Source organism: Medicago sativa, chromosome 6 (assembly GCF_051527215.1).
Source record: "Medicago sativa cultivar Bolivia chromosome 6, Bolivia_mono, whole genome shotgun sequence".
In the NCBI taxonomy this organism is placed as follows: domain Eukaryota; kingdom Viridiplantae; phylum Streptophyta; class Magnoliopsida; order Fabales; family Fabaceae; genus Medicago; species Medicago sativa.
In genome coordinates, this window is record NC_140754.1 from 74,627,411 (window position 1) to 74,633,278 (window position 5,868).

At 33.4% G+C, this 5,868-nt stretch overlaps 1 long non-coding RNA gene across 1 annotated transcript; it reads right to left on the bottom strand.

Moving 5' to 3' along the window:
- Window positions 1–3,557: 3,557 nt before the first annotated feature.
- Window positions 3,558–5,868, bottom strand: LOC146916804 (uncharacterized). Its single transcript, XR_015014043.1, has 2 exons — window positions 4,232–5,868; window positions 3,558–3,995 (listed from the first exon to the last, which is right to left on the bottom strand). It is a non-coding gene; the product is annotated as an uncharacterized LOC146916804 (long non-coding RNA).

The following is a 5,868-nucleotide window of genomic DNA, read 5'->3' on the forward strand; positions in this document are numbered from 1 at the left end:
CAGGTTAGTACAAAAATTCCTAAATTAAGTTACCGTTTTACTAGTGCAGTTATTTTAAAGATCAAAGACAATATATATACCAACAGTAATACACTTCCTGTTCATGCATCAAATAACAGATCTTATTGCGCACACAATAAGTTCCTTGAGGTGCAACTCAAGATGCATAGGTAATTGTTTGACAAAGACAAAAATTAAAATTATAGACAATTGTTATGATAGTAGTGTAAACTGTTTTCTATAGTATAATGCTTACTTTCTTTATATTATTAAGCTCTTCTATTAACAGAAATGAATTTATGATATTCATTCTTAATTAGTGTAAATAGTTGTTCTTTGTTGATTTTTTTTTTGGCTTTTTGCATTAAAAATATTATGGTACGTAGTGTAGATAAAATATCAAAGCTCTCAACAGTACACACATGTTGGAGCCTGATTCCACCTAGAAAGAAGAAACATTATTACATTAAGCAATCGTTTTAGTAGTTCAAAGACAGTACAAACACTGAAACCGTAAGCAAACTCACTCAAATCAGCATTAATGTTCTACCACAGTTCACATGTTTTCATTTTGATTACATATTTATCAGATTTTAAATGCTTCCAGTTTTTCTCAGATTCTTTGACTTAAAGGTCTCTAACTGCAAAACCAAAACACCCCAGTGGTAGGTTTGAAATGCTTTCTGTTAAATCTATCGTAACTGGTAGTTTTGAGAGACCACCAGTGGTTACCGTCGTAAGAGCCACCTCAGTGAAATTGATTTTCATTGATTTGAAACATCAACTAAAATCCTCAAAAGCAATTCACCAAATAGAAAGTTGGTAATGAAAAACAATGACTGTTTCACACAAGATAGTACATTGATTTGAGAATTGACACTAAGCAATATGAGCATTAAGCAGGCATGTATTCAGTTCTCTAAATGAAATCCACAACTTTGATTGTACGTGTATTCTTTCGACTTTGACAAATTTGATTATCAAGTATATAAAACTTGAGAGTACTAATACCATCCTTAAATCACATTCCTTTTGAAGGTAGCAGATTGCATATACAATACAATCCTCAAGTCACCACATAAACTGTTTTCTTCAATAGCCAACAATCCTTAAACAAAGAAGTTAAACATGCAACCAAATTCACATTACTTTCTTCATTGGACATGGATTCCTACAATAAGCAACCAGTAAGTTCATCATATTTGCAAAGACTAAAACTAACAACAATAAGAACAAATATGATATACCTATTAAGATGAAAACTTAAAGAAAAGAAAAGAAAAGAAAAGAAAAGAAAAGAAAAAATGAAGTGTATCAAATTCATGACATTTATATGGTTTTTGTAGTGTATAAGATCTTGTTCTATGCAACTATATGCATTAATCACATATTGTCAACAAGAAAAAAGTGTAACACCAGCTTACTAAACCGGGCATTGAATAGGTCCGGAAACTGTAGTATTCCTACTTGGATTGTAAATGATCTAATTACCAAATCATATATTGAACAAATCATGTGAATGATCAGGCCATACTGTTTATTAATTTCTGTCAAATTTTATATTCATCAATTAAAAAAACAAGGAAGGAACATACATCATCACATAACAATTTATACACTAATCTTCTATCAATCCATGTCTCTCACTCCGCTTCAAAAACAATTAATTCTAATGTATGGAAAATAAAAATCTATATTTCATTAAAAAAGAAAATTGGATATGTCAACACTAACATTATCCACCTATTGGGAAAAACCAAATGCCAATTTTCCCCATGAAATTGTGGGGTTCGGATATTTACACCCTTAAAATTTCCGAATAGGAAAAAAGACTTTGATTTTGAATAGTGTTGGTGCAGTCTTTCAAGGGTTGATTTGACGGTTTTTTATATAATTCAGAGGTTAGTTTAATATTAAGTGATATAATTGAGGGACTAACTTGATAGTAAGTGATGCAATTAAGGAACAACTTTGACAATGAATAAGATACCAATTAATTAGCACAAGGAATAATGTGCTCTACATAATCTTGTAAAAAAAAATTTGCTCGCCAAAATTTAAACAAGAAGTTTAGCTGAACTATAAAAACCTAATGGATTAACCTATGTTAACACAATGTTTATATGTAATCCACAAGTCTAAATATGTTTGACGATTTGAATTTTATAAACAATATCATACACTATTTTTTATTTTTTTGAAAAAAAAAAAGTTAAGGCATGTCACATGTCATGTCATTCTCTATGTATTCCACAATGACTTCATGATCCTAACATTGCAACAACTATGTACAAACCATCAATAAAAAATCCTTTCTTAGAAGAAGTAATTATGGACGAAATAGTTTATTGAGAACGTAATTTCATCTTTAATTCCTTAAATTAAATGGTTCTCGCTTACCAACCTACATAGACAAAAATTATTCAACTGTTTGACAAACAAAAGAAAAATATTATAGACAAAGAAAGTAAGTAAAGCCTCAAAGTAATGCTCTAGTCTAGGACAAAAAAATATTTAGCCATGACAAAAAACGAACAAAAATATTGTACCACAGAAGGGTACACCCAAGGTATAACAAAAAAGTGATTTTTTTTCTCTTTCATTTTCAAAGATTCAAAACTATATCAAAGTTTTGAGAACCAACACTATAAACAATATGAGCATTAAAATTGTAAATATTGTTTTTGTCCATGCAAAATCCTCAACAATACCATTTTTACGTTGACTAATTTCATTGTCGACTATGCATAAAACAGGAAACAACCACGACAAATGAACATAGAAGTAATATTGTATAGATTTATTAGTTCAAAGCGATGAAATTCAGTGAGCCAATCGCCACTAAAATTGTAGAGTCTATGTTAGAGATAAAAAACTCTATGAATATCAATTTTCACCTTCAATTATAGACTATTTTTGTGGCTTTGGTTCAATGAATTACATCATTCGAACCGTTGTATAAATTAAACCTTCTTGCCAAAGGTAATCTATAAGCACTACATCTACTATCACCGTTATTTTCCCGCAAGGGACTTGAAATTAATTTCAATCTCGTTGATTATAATTTATAGAACATTATACCTTTTCTATTTGAATGGATCTTAGAGAACAAATTCATACTCAAGTGACCTTCTTTTGTTAAAAGATATCATAGTTGTTTGCTGCTGCTCTTCTTTACTGTATTCTATCTAAAGATGGCTTAGTATGTTAATAGTGAAAATAAGATAGGAAAATAGCTTGCTTGTTCAACAAGCAATGTAATAGTGTTGTAACTAACTAGCAATTAGTTTGTTAGAGAGCTGGTTACATATGTCACTGAATCTAGGTTAGAACAGAGTAGAAAAATAAACTCTATATAGATAAGATATCATATTGTAATAGCTAGATTGGTGAAATAAATGTTCCTTCATTTTCATGCTTTTTCTTAGTTTCTATGCATATTTGCGAGCTTCTCTATTCATCAATGGAGCTTCTTACTGACCTACAATGACAAAAATTACTATTAAACTGTTTGTGCAGTAAACACCTGTAGTTCAGCCAGTTAATTAACACAACTATAAACTTCAAACTCAATTCAATTATTACACTCAAACTCAAATGTTTTTCAAAATTACAATCTTTTCAAGGCCAACGATTCAATCAAAACCAGACGATACATAGAACTTACATAAAAGCATAACAACAACACAAGATAACAGAACTTTTGACATGATACCGTTCCTGTGTGACCTCTTCCTTTGTTTAACAAGGTATCGATGGAGATCGTTTAACAAATCTTTCGCCTCATATAACTTTTATGCCCAATTCCAGGGTATTTTCTTCTAGATCTCCATGAAACCCTCCTGCAACGTCTAGAGTTGGTAACAAGATATTAAAGCTTCAAGGTCCTTTGAGCGTTCAGGATCCATCCACATCTCCGAGCTCGTCGGTATATTGTATTTTGCCACCTCTGCAGTAGCCAACTTTGTGGCGGAAGTCATGGCAAGCTTCTTCAACTATTATAGTTAACAAAAGTTTGTTTTTAAATAAAAAAATTGTTTCAAAAACATTATTTTTCCAAATATACAGGATGAATATATCAAACATGAATCTTCTAAATACATAGGTTTGTTTTTAAAAAGGATTTCACACCACCGAACAAGCTAAAAAACGGTTTTATCTATAAAAAAAAAAGTAAAGAAGAATGTTCACTCAAGGTATAACAAAAAGTGATCCTCAAGATATAATATACCTTCACATATTAACAAAATGAGCAACTTCCACTCTCAACTTTGCTTGTTTGTTGAATGATTGACCAACATGAACAGGAACACAAAGCGCCCCGGAGCATGCTATGGTGAATGGTTGTTACGGTTTCTGCTTTTAAGTGGAAATTAATGTTCTACCATCGAACTGAACCCCTTCCTTCCCTATGACATGTACACACCCTCCTCCCCATACCGAGAAAAGAATTGGTTCTGAAAGTGGTTCAAGTGTGCAAGACCATCGAAGATCTTCCAGACTCTGAAGTTTTCCCAGAGTCTGAAGATAGTCAGACTCTGAAGGTCAGGATCTAGACTAGCTTGCAACAGCAACAAGCATGACGTCACTTTCAAGCCAAAAAATTCAGCATCAAACATGTAAACTTTTGAGGGATTCTCCTGGCAGATGAATCGTCTGCCAACAGAAAGACGATCAAAGAACCTTCTGCTCCCTGCAAAAAAAAAAAAGCCTTCAATTCCCTTTCGGGTCAAAACCATCCATTTTAACGCAGCGTCGCGACCACAAACCGGGTCAAAACACACCGAAACTTGGACCATCGTACCAACAACCAATATATCTGAATTCAATCAAGGAGGATAGACACAGATTTAAATCTATCCCCAATTTTCCAACACAATGATGCAAATAGGTAACCTTTGATAATATACAGATCTCAATAGGTCTGAACAAGAATCATGAAATCAAATATAGATGAGCATAACACTATTCAAATAATCTGAGAAAAGTTGTTGAAAAAGCCAAATGTGAATCTCAGATAAAAATCTATGTTCATGATGTTGACGAGAAACAAAGTCACAAGAACTCTGATCTTTTTCGCATGATAGACCGCCACAAGCAGAAATGGCTGCAGCGGTTTATGAACACCAACTAACCAGAACCACCGACAGCAGCAAGAGTCTAAATGAACCCCACCACGCATATCCAACAACGAGAACAACCTCATCTTGATATGAAAAACAAAGGAAGACGACTATAAAGGAACACCGCTATTGAAATCAGACCACAAACATGCCATCAAACCAGAGAGAAAACATATAGTTCTCAACTCTTCAAAAGAACCAAAGCGGTCCACGGCAGAGAAGCGAGATGCTCACCGGCGGCCACTTGAAACCCCTAAAGGGGTGAAGGTGGTGACGCCAAAGGAAATTGGCACACCACCGAGACAACCGCTACATCTTACCGTCCTGTTTGGATTAGAAAGTAAGGGGAAAGAGAACGAAGAAGGTGGCTAGGTTAGGCGGTGGAAGAGCTGGTGGCGGCTTGGTTAGGTAGCTAAGATTTGATGTCAATTTTCTCTCTCTAGGTTCTCTCTTCCATTTTATTCCTTGAGATGGTGGTTTTGAGTCAATTTTTTTATTTGAAACCCCATTTTCCATCTTTTTCCTCCTTATTTTAATGTAAATAAATGATCTTCATATAGATCAAGACTTGTTTCTTTGTAGTTTCAAAATTAATGATCTTCACATAGATCCATATTTTTTCTTTTGTGATTTCGTCATCTCAGTGCGACGTTGATTTGTTCATCGTCTTCTATTGTGTGGCATTGTTTGATTTACTGTGGTGTTGTGGTGTTTGTTTGGTGCCTATTGAAAGAACAACTCAAGT